Here is an 18,304-nt window from a genome sequence, read left to right as displayed (position 1 = left end):
GCTCAGTGGGTTAAGGATCTGGCCTTGCTGTGAGCTGTGGTGTAGGTCTCTGATGCAGCTCGGATCCTGCATTGCTGTGGCTGTGGTATAGGCCGGCAGCTGTAGCTCTGATTCGACCCCTAGCCTGGGAATCTCCATGTGCCGCAGGTGCAGCCTTAAAAAGACAAAAGACAAAAAAAAAACCTTTACCCTCATAGGTGGTATTAATTTCTTTTTTATTCTATTTAAAAGTTCAAAGCCTTTAAGAGAGTGATTAAGATATGTTGAAAAGGGTTTTGTGCTTTTTGTTGTTGTTAAGTGAGAGATGGTTGGTAAGTTAATGTTTCCTCAAGTGAAATAGAGCAGAGACCCAGGGAAAGCGTGTGTACAGGAGTGGATGTGATGAACTTGTTGGGTGGTAAAGGTGTCTTGTAATAAGGCAGTAAGAAGAGTATCTAAAGATCGAAAGGTGGAGTTCCTGTTGTGGCTCAGTGGGTTAAGAACCCGACTAGCATCCATGAGGATGCGGGTTCAATCCCTGGCCTTGCTTAGTGGGTTAAGGATCCATGGTTGCTGTGAGCTGTGTGTAGGTCACAGACACAGCTCAGATTCCAAGTTGCTGTGGCTGTGGTGTAGGCTGGCAGCTGCAGCTCTAATTCAACCCCTAGCCCCAGAAAATTCCACATGCCGCAGGTGCAACCATAAAATAAAATAAAATAAATAAAGACGAGAGGTTAGTAGCGCTTGGTAGACTGGAGGAATCAGATTGCGTGGAATTACCCCAGGGTTTTCAAAGGCAGAGAGGAAGAGGTGTGTCAGGATGTTGAACTGTTACAGGTAGATCCGTGAGCATCCAGCAAGTGCTCTGAGCAAGGCCTGTAGCCCAACTTTGCCCTCGTGAGGCCTGCCCTGCGAAGGGAGCAGAAACAGAAGCAAGGCCTCAGCTGGGTGGAGTGCCGGGCCTTCGACCTGGCACCTAGCCTGAGGCCAGGATGACACAGAGCCGAAGCTCCACCTGCTGGAGGAGTCTGACCCCTGCTGACCCCTGCTGACCCCCTGCAGGCCCTCCCTCTCCACCCTGAGGGAGCGGCAGGGTTTATCAGGCCCTTCCGTGTGGCAGTCAGGCTCCAGGGTAACAGAGAAGCATCTCCTTCTTAAGAAAAAGGCTTCCTTTTAGCTGCTGTGCTTTTGCCTCCTTAGCCGGCTTCCGAAGCTTCTCCTGGGGCAGGGCAGCTTAGGAAGTCATGGAACTGCCCCCAACACTGCTCCTCCTCAGGGCCTTAGGAGGTTCTGGAACTTCTCCTGCACCACCTTTCTGAGCAGAAGGTGAAACCACTGCCTCTCTGACAGGCCAGGTTTCCCTGAACTTTACCAAGGCCCAGTGCGCAGGGGCCATGGGCGCAAGGAGTCCAGCTCCCCAAGACTCAGGAAAGGAAGCCCTTGCAACATGAGTGAGGGGGCCTGTGGGGTCCAGGTGGTGGTGCGGCTGGAGGGGGTTGGGGTGACCAAGAGCCTGCTGCCCCCTCAGTGTGCAAGGCTGTCAGTGAGGGGACATGGGGAGGGTCTTCCTGCCTGAGAGGCAGCAGCCTGCCAGAAGTGTGTGTGTGTGTGTGTGTGTGTGCGCACGTGCGTGCGTCCTCAGTACGTGATGGCAGGAGTGCCCAGAGAAGAGGCCGGGGAGGAGGTGCCCCAGGTGTTACAGGGGAACCCGACCCTGTGCCCAGTGGGGGGCAGAGCTCTTCCTTAGAGACCCCCCGGCTGGGTCTCAGGGTCTGATTTCGGGCACCGCTGGGGCAGAGAACCCAGGAAGGAGGCTGTAGCCACAGACCCCAGGGCAGTCGTGGATCTGGACTGTGGCAGGTGAGGTGGGCAGAGGGTCTAGGAGCTGGAACAAGCAGAAGTGGATGACCTGAAGACCAGGGGTCAGGATGCTAGGGGAGCCCTGTGTGGCTGGGGATGTGCCCAAGGGAGGGCAATGCCGTGGGGAGGATGGGGTTGCGGGGAGGACACGGGGGCACTGGGCAGGCATCATCCCATCCTCAGGTTTGAGTTGCTGTGAGGAATTCTCTGGAAATGGCCCACAGACAGGGGCTGACCGTGCATTTGGCATGGGATGTCACAGGGAGGAAGTGGGGCACAGTGTGGGAGGTCCTGATGCAGGTCCGGAGGCCCAGGGGGTAGAACCTGACATGACCCGGAGAGCGTTGTTTTTAAAGGTCGCATGTCAGGAAGATTGAAAGACATCTCGTGGATTTGTTTTTTAAGAGGTCACTGACCTTCATGAGAGATGTTTCTGGAAGGCAGAGGTCAGGAGGGACCCACACGGACCGGCCAGAGAGGAGGGGCTGAGCCCATGTCACAGCCCTGTTTATTTTCTTCGTGTGCAGGTGATCAGTCAAGCATGGGGACAGCAAGATGTTGGAGTCTCCTCTCCACACTGCTGTGACTTAAGTTATGTCCTCAGGGAGACTGCCACGTCCTACGGGCACTCCGATTCCCAGGGTTGTACCTGCGGCGGGAACGGTGGGGGTGGTTCTCCCACACCCGGCTCTGCTCTCCGGCTTCCTGCGTCCACTCCCACCCCTAAAAGGGAGTAAATCAGCTGAACCCAGAAGATCCTCGCTGCAGCTTGACTGCGTCCGCATTGCATGAGAAATCCCACTGCCCTGGTGGTGGGTCCTACCCAGAGTGAGGCGGGGGCTGAGCCTGAACCTCAGAACTTTCTGGGCCTCTCTGTCTCAGGTGAGCCTCCCACCTCCCAGACACCAGACTCCCTGCAGTCGGACAGTCTGCGAAGGGCCTGCTGTCTGCTGTCCTGCCTCCAAGTGCCCCGCTCTTGGGCTGGTGGAACAGGCAAAATCATGGATTGTTTTCTCATCTTTAGAGATTAGCTTCAGGGTCCCCAACCCAGAAATCCATTACCTCCTGAGAATGGTGCTCTATAATCAGGGAGTCGCTTAAGGACAGGTGGGTCTTGTGTTCGGGTGAAGCCAGGCAGCCCCCGAGTCCTCCTGCATCTTCACCAAAGACCCCTTTTTCCCTCTTCATGGAGAACTTGGCTCAGCCGTCCAGGGGGTGACTCACCAGGGAGGGGGTGGGGAGGCATGAGGGGGGTGGCAAGGGAAGGGGAGTGGGCTGCGGCGGGGGGTGGCAGTGCAGGGGGGCATAGGGGAGGAGGCAGGGGCCGCAGGGGAGGGGGCTGCAGAGGCACCTGAGCAGGTCATCTGGGGCAGAAGGAGCTGTTTACACTGTTTAGACCCGTGGCTCTTGGCCTGCATGGCCCAACGCTGCCAAGAAGATAAAATAAAGACCAGCCGTGGACACCAGCATGGTAAAGCTTCCAGAACAACTTAAAAGGAGCTCTGTCAGTTCAGGTGTGAGGTGTCATCAAGACCCAAGAGGGCTTACCTCTTTCCACGCTGACCAGTTATTGCTCTTTTTTCTAAATCTCTCTCTACATGTTGCAAGTACTTCCAATAACGAACATGAATTCCTTGACTTGGTGAAGTCTGTGAAACAACCCGGTGGGGTGTGAGTTGTGACATGGGGTGTTGTTGCCTCAGAGCTGTGGGTTCTCATGTAATACCAGGTCACGTGGCTTGATGCTTGCAGGAAAAACCCTCCACTTGGTTTCATCGGCTTAAATATAGTTCAAGGCAACAGACATGAAGTTAAGATGAGGAAGTTCTGGGCAGTATAGGAAATAGACGTTTGGAAGATAATTCGCTGTGATGAGAAACCAGCCTCCGGAGCCCTGATAAGCAAGTGACAGTAGGGACAGAAGGGCACAGAGGATTGTGTTGAATCAGGAGGTGTGGAAGTGCGGAGGCAGCAGGTAAGGACTTCCTTGCCCAGTGGGGCCGTATGTGCAGAGGGCCTAAGTGGGGTAAGAATCCAGCGGCAGTGGCTTAGGTCACTGTGGAGGTGAGGGTTAGATCCCCAGCCCAGCTCAGTGGATTAAAGGATCTGGCATTGCCACAGCTGTGGCTTGGATTCAATCTTTGGCTCAGGAACTGCCATATGCAGTGGGTACGGCCATAAAATAAAAACAAAAGCAAACCCCAGGAGCTCCCGTCTCGTGGCTCAATGGAAAGAAATCTGACTAGCATTCATGAGGACGCTATCTACTGGCCTCGCTTAGTAGGTTAAGGATCTGATGTTGCCTTGAGCTGTGGGGTAGGTCACAGACACGGCTCAGCTCTGGTGTTGCTGTGGCTGTGGTGTAGGCTGGCAGCTACAGCTCCAATTCAACCCCTAACCTGGGAACTTCCATGTGCCGCGGGAGTGGCCGTAAAAAGACCAAAACCCCAAAGACATTGTCGAAACATGCAAGTAATAGGTCTGGTACTTGCCTTTGGCCTTTCTAATTAACAGCTCTTTGCTCCCTGCTGCAAAGGGCAGTGGTGCAGCCCTTACTTCCTGTGGGTGTGTATTTAATTATGGAATGTGTGTAAAAGCTACCTTATGTGGTATGGGTCTCACAGCAAGAGCGGGTGAGGAAGGGAGGCCTCTGTTTGGACAGAAAATATTAACAATGTTGGTAATGTTTAGTGCCGTGGAGTTTATGGTCCTGCAGAGACTTTGTCTATAAAAGCCCTTAGTAATGCTTTTTGGCATTTTATTACATTATGTATTTTTAACTCCAGTGCTGTCGAGTGTCTTAACACAAACCAAAAAATGTGTCCTGTTAAACACTGTGGTTAGTGAACTTTCACCTTGCCATGGTGAGAACAAACACCACAACTAGTGGAGGAGCTGCTCTTACTCATTAAACGGGGTAACTGTTTAAAAAGCGGCCACTTTTAAAGGAAACTTAATGCACCAAGTCTCCATTTGTAAACCACTTATTATTAAGAGGTGATGGTTCACCCCTAAAGATCTTATGCCTTGCACATGATTTGCCTTACACAGTGAATTTCCTTAAAGATTCAAATGTGTTTATGAAAGTGTTTCTATTACAGCTGATCTTCAGGAACATGAACATACCACCCTGTGGTCCAGGGTGGGGTGATGGATAAGGGAGTTTCTTATATATTTATGTTTATGTTATGCATATGTCTGTATAATACAAACATACATAATCATGACATACAGAACAGCTATAGTGATCAGGAGAAGAGACTTATCTTTTTCAGGGAACAAGAAGAAGTGAAAAAGGGTGATCACTGATCACTTTCCTCTGGCCTTTCAGTTAATAAAGCCGGTACATGCCCTAGTTTGCAGCCAAAGGCACCCTGATGGCTCAAAAAATAAAGAACAGGATGCTGGAAACACACACACTTGGGGTGTCAGGATGCAGCAGAGAGCAAAAGGGTTAGCCCATCATGCATGCGGTCAGGGTCACGTTGCGGGTCACCCAGAGGAGGGGCCCTGGCAGTTCTTGGGAATGGCGAGTGGGGACGATGTGTGGGGACGGGGCGTGGGGCTAGTGTGTGGGGAGTGGCTCCCTGGGGTGCATGTGGGGTGGGAGAGCTGAGCCTGGCTGAGGAGATGAGGGCGTTTCACACTCAGAAGCAGCAGGGGAGTTCCCGTTGTGGCACAGTAGAAATGAATCCGACTAGTATCCATGAGGACGTGGGTTTGATCCCTGGCCTTGCTCAGTGGGTTGGAGATCTGGCATTTCTGTGAGCTGTGGTGTAGGTCATAGATGTGGCTCGGATCCCACATTGCTATGGCTGTGGTGTAGGCCAGCAGCCGTATCCCTGGTTTGACCCATAGCCTGGGAACTTCCATATGTTGTGGGTCCTAAAAAGCCAAAAAAAAAAGCCAAAAAAGGGAAAAAAGGAGCAGGAAGGGCTCTTCAAGGCATTTGGTTACAGCAGGAGGAGGGTTTGCTTCTCTGGTCAGAATCCCCATCACTGACCTCCATCTCCCAGAACAACATGGTTCGAGAGGCTTGTAGGCTCTGGGCCCTGCCCTGGCCCTCTGCCGACTGGTGCCCTGTCCTTCCCGCCAGCCCTTGAGGCCCTGAAGCCAGCGAGGCATTGTCTCCCAGTCACCTGTTTCCCTGGCTCAGACCTTTGAGAGCTCAGTGTTGAATGAAGGAGAGAAATCCAGACGGCGTCCAGTGTGGGGGGTAGTGGCAGTGATAGTGTGAAGTCTGGGGGACTTGGCAGAGAAGTGGTGTGACAGCACTGCAGTGCTGGGAGGCGGGGGAGCCCCAGGAAAGTGGTGTCCCTGAGTCCCTCATCCAGTGATGGTGACTGGTCTGCTCCATGCTCGTGCTACACTGGATTCTGGGGATGTAGGGATCACTGGGGACGGTCCCAGCTGGTGGGACTGGGTGTCCTTCGATGTGGGCTCAGAGGATCTCTGTGACAGGGCCTTGGACCCCAGCCTTGGCAGGGCTGGGAGGAAGTCTTCTGTCTTGTAGGCATTTCCTGATGTCAGCAGCTCCGAGGGTTCCCAGAGAAAAGACAGCGCCTTTAAGGGAACTTTAACCAGTATTTTTAGTTTTTTGTGGGTTTTTTTTTTTTTTTTGTCTTTTAACTTTTTAGGGCCACACCTGCGGCATATGGAGGTTCCCAGGCTAGGGGTCTAATCGGAGCTACAGCTACTGGCCTACGCCACAGCCACAGCAACGCCAGATCCTTAACCCACTGAGCGAGGCCAGGGATTGAACCTGCAACCTCATGGTTTGTAGTTGGATTCGTTTCCGCTTCACCAAGACGGGAACTCCTAGTTTTGTTTTTTAAAGCAGCAGCCCTGTATGAGCTTGAATTAAGTCTTGCCCCAGAGTTCTTAGCAGTATATTGATCCATCCACTCAACTTCAGAAGGCAGATGATTAGGGTCTGGGCTCCTCTCACGACCTCTTGTCTGGTTTGTAAAATCGAGGACAGGTTGTAGTTATGTGTTGCCGTCATTTCTGAGGCACGGTTAATCGTCTGCCTAACGGAGATGTTGGTGTTCTGCGGAGTGAGTGCCTGAGCTGCAGGCGGTGACTTGTAGGAAAAGCACTTTATACACCAGACGGCGGCGTTCTTGGGGAAATCGCGGGCTCTAACTCCTGATGAGTGTTTGGGAGACGGTATATAGGGTGTGAAAAATCGAAAAATCAATTTACCCAGTCTTCTTGGGGGAGAGAAGGGGCAGACATGCCCTTAGCATATATCTATAGGGCTTACAAATTATGCCTGAAGGAAGCTTCTTTGCCACTGGAAAGAAGCTCATTTGCAGCCAGGGAAGGTGTTGGACACCTTCTTGGGTCCAGCTGTTGCAAGTCTTTCCTGTCACGTAATCGACCGGCTCGGGGCCGATAAGGAGACTGCTTTCCTCTCACATTTATCCATCGAGCCTGTTTTTCCTACAAACACTGTGCTGTCGTTGAAAGAACACGGGTTTACAGCTACCAGACTTGGGTTCGAATCTTATTTCTGCCGCTTATATGATTCTGAACCCATTGTTTAATATCCAAGTGTCAGATTCTCCATCTGTCAATGGCAATTTACCTCATCTCTGGGTAATGAGGATTAATTCATATAATGTGTGTAAAAGGAGTCTCAGTTGATTTTTGGTGAGATCCAGATGGCCAACAAAGTCGACCTTTTGTTGTGCTGAAATACATCTAACACAACACTCGTCATTTGAAGCATTTCTACGTATAAAATTTAGTGGCATTAACTCTACTGACAGTATTGTACCACCAGCACCACTGTCATTTACCCCAGACAGATACTGTGCAGCTTTGAGCCTTAATTTTGTTCCACCTCCAGCCCTGACCACTTCTAACCCACTTCCTGTGTCTGTGAACTTGCCTCTTGTGTGTGTCTTTGTGAGTGGGATCACACAGCCTGTGACTCTCTCTGTCTGGCTTCTCCCACTTAGCAGGACGAATTTGCCTCTGAAGGGGCTTCTGGGGAAATCCTGCAGGATCAGCTTCCTTTCCTGTCCCTACCTCCGCCCCCTGCTTTCTCAGAGAAGCTGCTTTTCACTCCCTGTAATCCTGATTGGCCTGGTCAGTAATTAAAACCACTATTCCGTTTGACTTTACTTCCGAGACCATAAAGGTCTTCATCCATCATGTACCTGATGAGACTCTGGTGGTAAAAGAAGGATGTTTCCACATGCCTTGGGAGGCTGGAGCGTGCTCATGGGAAACAGCTACAAGCATAACGGAGCTGCATGTATATTGAGGCGGTAGCACTGCGTCAGTAATAACAGTCCTGAGGAGAACATGACCGGCAGCCAGAATTTTGAAGTTAATTGTAGTGACTTGTTAATTCGTGGACTAGTGAGAGGAAGTGGGAGGATACGGCAGACAAACGGGCAGGCTGGGCAGGCCGGGCAGGCAGCTATGGGAGGGGACGGCCTTGCCTGGAAGCTCCCCAGACACCTTGCCTGTAAGGGCGAGTTCCAGAGAACTCGTTAGAGTTGGGGGAGGGACGGAAAAAAGAGGGTTGGAATCCAGACGCTGATGACTAAATGAGCTGTGTCCACAGGATCTCTAAGACCTTAAAGAGAGGGAAGTAACATTTACTGAGAGTGCTCTTCATGTTGCTAATTGTGGAAACACTTTTCTTTGATTTTAGCCCCTTGGCAGCAGGCAGGGGAGGTTCATGTGGGGGTCTGAGCTGCAAGGAGGCCCTGCTGGTGAGGGAGGGCAGGTCCCAGGCCCACTGCTGCCCAGCCACGCCATCACGGTGGAAGGATTCACAGTCCTCAGGATTGGGGGACCTGAGGGGGCTACATTCTTTTTTCTCTTTTTTTCTTTTTCTTTTTCTCTTTTGTTGGCTGCCCTGTGGCATATGGAGTTCCCGGGCCAGGGGTCAAAGCCAAGCTGCAGCTGCAATCTGTGCCATGGCTGTGGCAACACCGGATCCTTTAACCCACTGCCCTGGGCCAGCGATCAAACCTGCATCCTGGCGCTGCAGAGACCCTGCCAATCCCATGGCACCACAGTGGGACCTCCCTGGGCCACATTCTTGTTTCCAGAATCAAGGGCTTCTAATATTATCTAGAATGGTGCCATCCATAACATGTGATGTGAGACATGGCAGTTATGTGCCTTCAACTTTCCTAATAGCCACAGTAGTGCAAGAGAAACAGGTGAAATTAGTTTTAATAATAATATTTGATTTGGATTTTCCATCATGGCTCAGTGGAAACAAATCTGACTAGTATCCATGAAGACACGAGTTCGACCCCTGGACTTACTCAGTGGGTCAAGGATCTGGTGTTGCCGTGAGCTCTGGTGTAGGTCACAGATGCGACTCGGATCTGGCATTTCTATGATTGTGGCATAGGCCAGTGGCTGCAGCTCGGATTCGACCCCTAACCTGGGAAGCTCCATATGCCACGGGTGCAGTGCGGTCCTGAAAGAAAAAAGACAAATAATAATATTTGATTTAACTCAAAATGCCAAATTCTTGTCATGTCCAAACTCTACACATCCCGTAGTCATAGGAACAATTTTTGGGATATTTTACATGTTTCGACAACTAAATCTCCGGAATCCCATGTGTATTTTACACTTAAATCCCGTCTCAATTCAAACTCACCTCAATTAAATTGCTGGATGGGCAAATAGCTCCCTAATTAGACAGCATAAACCTCAGGAAGAGGTACTGAGACTCATCCTGAACATCAAAGGTGGAGGCTGTGATTAAAGCCACTGGGCATGGAGTTCCCGTTGTGGCACAGTGGTTAACGAATCCGACTAGGAACCATGAGGTTGCGGGTTTGGTCCCTGCCCTTGCTCAGTGGGTTAACGATCCGGCGTTGCCGTGAGCTGTGGTGTAGGTTGCAGACGCGGCTTGGTTCCAGTGTTGCTGTGGCTCTGGCATAGGCTGGTGGCTGCAGCTCCGATTAGACCCCTAGCCTGGGAACCTCCATATGCTGAGGGAGCGGCCCAAGAAAAGGCAAAAAGACAAAAAAAAAAAAAAAAAAAAAAAAAAAAGCCACTGGGCAAGAGAGCAGCTTTGCTCAGGATGGAAGGTGCCGTTGGTAGAAGGCAGGACATCATGTGTATGGGGACATTACTGCTTGTGCAGAGCAGTGAAGTCATAGGACCTCTGTCAGCACCAGCAGCAGCTGTGGCCTTGACTGCTAGATGCTGAACCATATTTGGGTGAGGAGGACATTCTTCGCAGATGTACTGGCCGTAACCAAGGGAAACCACAGCCCTGAGTGTCTCTCGGGTGCTGTGGCAGAGTCTTTTCTCCCAAACCCCTAATGCCTTTTTCAGATGTGGAGCTGAAACGTCTGCTAAGGAAGTGATGTGAGCACAGCGCCTTCTGTGGGCATCTCCACAGCCCCCAACTCCACTTGGACCAAGATAAGTGATAGTGCAGGCTTCCCTTCCAGCAAAGCAGAAATTATTTTTAAATGTTCTTGGCATTTCCCCTTTATCCTTTTCTTCCTGTGATTCTGCCTACTTGGTTATCTTTGTCCTACTTAACATCTTTCAGTCTTTTTCTTTTTTCTTTCTTTCTTTTCTTTTTTTTTTTTTAATGTCTTTCAGTCTATCTCCACCACACTCAGTCTGCTCTTTTTTATATTGTAGCTGATTTACAGTGTTCTGTCAGTTTCTGCTATTCGGCAAAGTGACCCAGTCATATATATATATGTACATATATATATATATATATATTCTTTTTCTCAAATTATCTTCCGTCATGTTCCATCACAAGTGACTAGATATAGTTCCCGGTGCTAAACAGCAGGATCTCATTGCTTATCCCCTCCAAATGCACTAGTTTGCATCTACTAACCCCAAACTCCCAGTCCATCTGCTCTGTTCTTGTTGTCGAGCCGTATGAGTTCTCTACAGATTCTCAATATTAACTCCTTATCAAATGTATGATTTGCAGGTATTTTCCTCCCATTCTGCAGATTGCCTTTTCACTTTGCAGGTTGCATCCTTGATGCGCAGAAGTTTTCGATGTGATGTCACTCCCATTTGTCTCTTTTTGCTTTTGTTGCCTGTGCTTTGGTTGGTGTCCTATCCAATAAATCATGACTTAAGCTAATGCAAAGTCTCCCCCTACGTTTTCTTCTAAGAGGTCTTGGTTTTGTTTTGTTTTGTTTTGAGCTATTTGGAGTTAGTCCCTGATTATGGTATGAGGTTAAGAGTCCAGCTTCATTCTTTCACATGTGGATTTGCATTTTCCTACCACCATTTGTTGTAATGACTGTGCTGTCCCCTTTGGGTGGTAGTGGCACTCTTGTCAAAAATTATTGGACCAGGAGTTCCTGTCGTGGTGCAGTGGTTGACAAATCCGACTAGGAATCATGAGGTTGCGGGTTCGATCCCTGCCCTTGCTCAGTGGGTTAAGGATCTGGTGTTGCCCTGAGCTGTGGTGTAGGTTGCAGACGCAGCTCGGATCCCGAGTTGCTGTGGCTCTGGCGTAGGCTGGCAGCTATAGCTCCGATTAGACCCTTAGCCTGGGAACCTCCATATGCCGTGGGAGCGGCCCTAGAAAAGGCTTTTTTTTTGGACCCCCCCCCAAAAAAAATTATTGGACCAGGAGTTTGGGATTAGCAGATGCAAACTGTAACATTCAGAATGGATAAGCAGTGAGGTCCTGCTGTGCAGCACAGGGAACTCTATCCATTCTCCTGGGATAGACCATGACAGAATGTGTGAAAAAAAATGTGTGTGTGTATATATATATGACTAAGTCTCTTTGCTGTACAGCAGAAATTGACACAACACTGTAAACCACCTATACTTTAAAAAAAAAAAAAAAAAGAAGACTGGGGAGTTCCCATCGTGGCTCAGTGGCAACAAACCCGACTAGTGTCCATGATCCCTGGCCTCTATTAGTGGGTTAAGGATCCGGTGTTGTCGTGAGCTGTGGTATAGGCTGGTAGCTATAGCTCCAATTCAGCCCCTAGCTGGGGATCTTCCAAGTGCTGGAATAAACTAATAAATTAATTAATTAAAGTTAACAGACACTAGTGGCCGGATCACAACCCTCTCTTTAAGTATTTCTGCTTGTTTGGGGGGAAAATTAATCTTACTGAACCTCAATTCCTAAGCCCAGAAAAGGATCCTCAAACGCAGCCTTTTTTGTCCACCCGCCGGGTTCTGTTGCAGGCTGTGGGTCTAGAGTGGACTCTTCCTGGAGGGGCGGAGGGTCTGGTTGTGGAGGCAGGAGAGCACCCTGCCCCCGCTTCTCTGTCTTTGTCAGCCCTGCCTCTCAGTCTTCAGGTGTCCCTGCTGTGCCCTGGCTCAGCCAGGTGGGAAGACCCGGAGTTCTCTCAGTCCACAGTTGTGAAGATGAATTTTATGGTGTTACTTTAGGTGGTTGTATCCATGGTACCGTCATTTGGAGGCGATGAGGTCCTAGATGAGAGCAGATGGGGCTGTGAGCTGAGAGACCCCCTTAGAAAGCTGAGCTTCCTGTAAAATGATTGCCTAACAAATGGGCGGGTTAGGTCTCCTGTCCTGTGTCCCTGGTGGGCATGTGCACAGAGGGCGTGGAGGAAAGAGGCAGGAGACATGGAGGTCTCTGGTGGCACAGCAAGTTAAGGGTCTGATGTTATTACTGCTGTGGCTCAGGTCGCTGCTATGGTGTGGGTTTGATCTCTGGCCCAGGAACCTCCACATAGCGTGAGTGCAGCCAAAAAAAAAAAAAAAGAAAAAAATAAATATGCACAGAAGCATATTTTCTTATAACATCAGGGGTTCATGCCCCCAGCCCCCTCCACAACACATGATCATCCTGGTGGCTGCATATCTGAGGTCTTTTTTAGAAGGCTTCTATTAAATAGAACAGTTAAAACACAAATCTTTTTTTTTTTTTTTTTTAGGGCCTCACCCATGGCATATGGAGGTTCCCGGGCTAGGGGTCTAATTGGAGCTGTAGCCCCTGGCCTACACCACAGTTCACAGCAACGCTGGATCCTTAACCCACTGAGCGAGGCCAGGGATTAAACCCGAAACCTCATGGTTCCTAGTCGGATTAATTTCCGCTGCGCCACGATGGGAACCAAAACTCGAATTTTTGATGACTGCATGAGCAGCAAATTCACTAGCACAGACCAGGTCCAATATTTCTAACAGGTTCATATTTGAGTGTGTGTGTGAGAGAGAGAAACAGAAACACACACAGGCCTTGTCTCTCCACCCCCACAACCGGAATTTCTTTGTGCACATTTCTTTTTTTGTCCTTTTTCCATGTTGCAAACAGAAATACTGTTCTTTTAGAAGCTTTCTCTCATGTGTTCTACAGATTAAATTCTAAACTTTCTTAGGTGTCCTGTTTTTCGGGATAATTATCACCAGCTCTGGGTACCTGTCTTAGGCTGTGCTCGTCACCTCTGACTTTACCTCAAGACCTGCTGTGTAGAAATCTGGCCCAAGACCCTCCACCTAGTCAAGTTCACAATAAACTAAAATATCTACTTTGGCCAAATTTTTTAGTTTTTAAATGGACTTTTTTTCATCAAGTGGTCTTAGAATGTGATTTGAGGGGCAAAGAAAGCTTTCTGCTGAAGAATACCCTCCACTGTGGGTTTTGTTTCCATATTACTGGTCAAAATAATGAAGGTAAAAATAACAATAATGACAGTAAGTGTTAGTGAAGATGTTTGGGAGGAATTAGAGTTTCCACCCTTAACATTTTACACTTGTTTGTCAGATTTATTTTTCTTAACCACAGCTTTAATAGAATTGAAGGAAATTCTATGACTTACTCGTTGAGGAAGGAAGAGTTGACTGGTACTATATTTAGAAGGTGCAGTGGGGCAGCTGGGCATTAGCATTTGCAGGCTCAGGTCAGCGGTGATAAAACCCTATTAGGAATTCTGCGTGGGATGAAGTCCTGATTGTCGGGCACTGGGAATTCGGGAGGTGGGATCCTGAGGGAGAGAGGAGGGTGTGTGGTTCCCCGAGCACAGCAGTCCTTTGCCCACCCCCCTCCAGCTGAGGGTTGTCCTACAGGTCGAGGCCCTGGCCAGGCCTGTGGGTGGGGGTCAGAGTCTGTCCTCGTGCTGTCCTTTAGGCCAGCGCTGGCACCGTTGCAGGCTCAGGGTCTATTTTCCTGCTGTGAGCCCTGGTCCTCCGAAGGCTTGGTTGTGGATCTTTGGAGCATTCACTTTAGGAAAGTGGTGTTTGATATTTTGCTTGAGGAGTCTTAGCATCTCATAAAGAAAAACGTGTGTGCTCATGGCTTTACGGTAAGTGGTGTTTTGAGTGAGTTTTTCAGATGTGATTCAGCCTGCAGGCCAAATGTAGCCCACAGCCTGTAAGCAAAGAATGGTTTTGACATTTTTAAATGGTTGGGGAAAAAAAAAAAAAAAAGGAAGATATGCAAATGATATGGAAATCGGATGTCAATGTCTGGGACACACAGCCCACAGTGGTTTGCTGTTGCCCATGGGCTGCAGAGCCCAAGGCCTTGGTAGGAACAGTCCGCTGACCTTGCTGCGGGGGGAGGGGATACTTAGCAGCTTTGACACTGTTCATTGTTGTCAGATTTTAGACCTTACTGCATCCAGACTGTTTCCCTCCCAAATTAGATGAGGTTCTGGAAATGACAGGGTAGGAACGCAGTTACGTCCGCAGCCGTCCTTGCTTGATGACCATCCTCATGAGAGGATTTTGGGGATCAGCAGTAACTAGCATCCTTCCTCTCTGTCCTGGAGGAACACTGGAGACCTATTGGAGCCGCCCCAGCAGCAGGTGGACGAGTCTGGGGGCTGTGCCCACATTCCTTGCTGGTCAGCAATGGGAGGCTCTGCCAAGTAAGAGCAGTTCACCCCCGGAGAGGTTTAGTTTGGGGCTTTGGGGGGTGGTGATTTATGTTATTCTTTTTGTAATGAAATTCCACTGTTTGTCGAGTTCCCTGTCTCATGCGCCTCAACAGGATGCAGCTGCCAGGTGTGCCTGCACTGGGCTTGGTGGAGGTGCAGGTGGAGACCCCACGGTCATTTCTGGAGGATGCCGCTCAGCTGCAGCAGGGTAGGGGGTGGGGGAAGCAGACGCCCGTGGGCAGGGGGCACTCCTTGCTGTCGTGAGCTCCTTGCTGTCGAAGCAGACTTTGAGATCAACACAGCAGAGGAGTTCCCACTGTGGCTCTGCGGTAATGAACCCTACTAGCATCGATGAGGATGCAGGTTCGATCCCTGGCCTCGCTCAGTGGGTTAAGGATCCTGCATTGCGGTGAGCTGTGGTGTAGGTCACAGATGCAGCTCTGATCCCCAGTTGCTGTGGCTGTGGTGTAGGCTGGCAGCTGTAGCTCTCATTCGACCCCAGCCTGGGAACCTCCATATGCCCTCAAAAAACAAAAACAAATAATCCCACAAGACAGAGCTCGTACCACCTGAAGTGTTGGAGGGACCCTGGAGCATAAAGAGCGTGAAGGGCTCAGAGAAGAGGCTTGGCTGCCGAGGCCTGAGCACCAGGTCCCCATGCAGCAAACCCATTGCTTGCGTGACGCCCGGACGTCCACCAGCCAATCTCTCACCAGGTCCAGACCCACAGAGGACATGCTGGTGTCTGATTTTCACATCAGCTCTAATGCACGTTAATGACAACTCCCAAGATGCAGCCACTTTGGATAAACTGACAAAACTGGGTTGCTGCTGGGCTTCAGAACTTAAGGTCAAACTTGTAAGATTTCTTACAAATTTATTTTATTGAAGTTTAGTTGATTTAAAGGATTGTGTTAATATCTGCTGTACAGCAAAGTGTTTTAATCATACATATATCTATTCTTTTTCATATTCCTTTTTTAACTGAAGTAGGTGAACTTGATTTACAATGTATTAGTTTCAAGTGTACAGCACAGTGATTTAGTTATACATATTACATATTCTTTTACAGGTTTCTCAGGTTTTTTTCCATATAGGTTATTAGAAAATATTGACTGTAGTTTCCTGTGCTATACAGTAGGTCCTTGTTGTTTACTTTGTATATAGTCATGTGTATATGTTAACCAAAACTCCTAATTTATCCTCCCCCCCCCGCCCCGCTTCCCTTTTGGTAACCATGAGTTTGTTTTCTGTGTCTGTGAGTCTCTTTCTGTTTTGCAAATAACTTCATTTGTATCTCCCTCTCTCTTTTTTTTTTTTTAGATTCCACATGTAAGTGATATAAGATATTTATCTTTCTCTGTCTGACTCACTTCACTTAGTATAATGTCTATGTTGCCGCAGATGGCATTATTTCGTTCTTTTTTATGGCTGAGTAGTGTTCCATTGTGTATATATACCACCATATCTTCTCAATCCACTCATCTGTTGATGGAATTTAGGTTGGTTGTTTCCATGTCTTGGCTGTTGTGCATAGTGCTGCAGTGAACATAGGTGAGTGCATCTTTTTCTTTTTTTTTTTCTTTTTAGGGCCACACCCACAGCATATGGAAGTTCCCAGGATAGGGATTGAATCAGAGCTGCAGCTGCTGCCAGAGATGCTGACTTGACTTTTTTTTTTTTCTTTCTCTTCTTTCTTTTTAGGGCCACACCCACAGCATATGGAAATTCTCAGGGTAGGGTTTGAATCAGAGCTATAGCTGCTGGCCTACACCACAGCTCACAGCAACGCCAGATCCTTAACCCACTGATCGAGGCCAGGGATCAAACCTGTGTCCTTGTGGATACTAGTCAGATTGGTTTCTGCTGAGCCAGGACGGGAACTCTGCATGTATCTTTTTGAATGAATGCTTTGTCCAGATATATGCCCAGGAGCGGGACTGCTGGATCACATGGTAGTTCTATATTTAGTTTTCTGAGGAACCACCATACTGTTTTCCATACTGGTTGTACCAATTTATATTCCCACCAACAGTGTAGGTGTGTTCCCTTTTCTCTGCACCCTCTCCAGCATTTATTGTCTGTAGACTTTTTGATGATGTCCATTCTGGCTGGTGTAAAGTGGTACCTCATAGTAGTTTTGATTCACATTTCTCTAATAATTAGCGATGCCGAGCATCTTTTCATGTACTTTTTTGCCATCTGTATGTCCTCTTTGGAGAAATGTCTATGTAGATCTTCTGCCCATTGTGATTGTTTGATTTTTTTAATATTGAGCTGAATGAGCTGTTTGTATATTTTGGAAATTAATCCCTTGTCAGTTGCATCTTTTGCAAATATTTTCTATTCTGTAGGTTGTCTTTTTGTTTTGTTTATGATCTCCTTTGTTGTGCAAAAGCTTTTAAGTTTAATTAGGCCCCATTTATTTGTTTTTGTTTTTATTTCCATTACTCTAGGAGGTGGATCCCGTAAGATAGTACCACTACTTATGTCAAAAAAATGTTCTGCCTGTGTTTTCCTCCAAGACTGTTATAGTATCTGGTCCTAGATTTAGGTCTTTAATCCATTTTGAGTTTGTTTTTGTATATGGCATTTTATCAACACAGAGAAAATGCTTACCAAATAAGATTAATTAACCTGCCGTTACCTCACATAATTGCCAGTTATATGGTGAGATCATAAAAACTCAATTCTTGTGAGGAACTTTCAAGAATATAGTACGGTCTCATTAGTTACTGTCACCAGGCTGTACTTCACATCCCCAAACTCATGCATCTGATAACTGGGACTTGGTACCCTGTGACCAACATCTCCCTTTTCCCCCACTCTCAGTCCCTGGCAACCACCATTCTACTGTTTCTATGATTTTAATTATTTTAATTTCCACACATAAGTGAAATTGTATAGTATTTGTCTCTGGGATTTATTTCACTTCGTGTGAGGCCCTAAAGGTCCATGCATGTTGTTGCAAATGGCAGGATTTCCTTCTTTTTTATGGCTGAGTAATATTCCCCTGTATGTGGGTGTCTGTGATTTTTTATCTGTCCACCCATTGATGAACACTTAGGTTGTTTCCATGTCTTTTTTTAAATTTTTTTGCTTTTTAGGCCCGCACCTGAGGCATATGGAAGTTCCCAGGTTAGGGGTTGAATCAGAGCTACAGCTGCTGGCCTACACCACAGCCACAGCAGCATCAGATCCAAGCTGAGTCTGTGACCTACATCACAGCTCACGGCAACACTGGATCTTTAAGCCACTGAGCGAGGCCAGGGATCGAACCTGTGTCCTCATGGATATTGGATTCATTTCCACTGAGCCATGATGGAAACTCCCACAGATAGTTTTTTGAGAGAATGATTTCATTTCTTTCTAATACAGACCCCAAGGTGCAATCGCTGGTCATCTGGTAGTTCTAGTTTATTTTTCCACAGTGGCCACACCAATTTACGTTCCCACCAGCAGTGCAATGGGGGCTCCCATTTTTCCACATCCTCACCAACATTTGGTATTTCTTGTCTTTTTGGTAATAGCATTTTTGACAGGTTTGAAGTGATATCTCATTGTCGCTTGATTTGCATTTCCCTGATGATTAGTGGTGTTGAGATTTTTTGTGTACCTGTTGGTCA

General features: G+C 48.2%; 1 protein-coding gene across 14 annotated transcripts in view; it reads left to right on the top strand.

Annotated features, from left to right (window-relative positions):
* LIMS1 (LIM zinc finger domain containing 1) overlaps positions 1–18,304 on the top strand; it is a 97,142-nt gene that overhangs the window by 28,383 nt on the left and 50,455 nt on the right. For 8 of the 14 annotated variants that reach the window (XM_021085646.2, XM_085015544.1, XM_085015542.1 and 5 more), the window contains exon 1: positions 3,747–3,814. The exons of the other annotated variants lie outside the window; for them this stretch is intronic. The gene's annotated coding sequence lies outside the window, so the exon portion shown is untranslated. Of the gene's footprint in view, positions 1–3,746; positions 3,815–18,304 lie in introns of those variants that run through there. 14 annotated transcript variants of the gene reach the window in all.

The sequence above is a fragment of the Sus scrofa genome, chromosome 3 (genome assembly GCF_054392235.1).
Source record: "Sus scrofa isolate SSC_HxYL_T2T_F1_AM1 chromosome 3, Sscrofa_HxYL_maternal_Yorkshire_Landrace_v2.0, whole genome shotgun sequence".
Taxonomy (NCBI): domain Eukaryota; kingdom Metazoa; phylum Chordata; class Mammalia; order Artiodactyla; family Suidae; genus Sus; species Sus scrofa.
The sequence above is the reverse complement of the archived record's forward strand: the minus strand, read 5'-3'. Positions and strand labels throughout refer to the sequence as shown.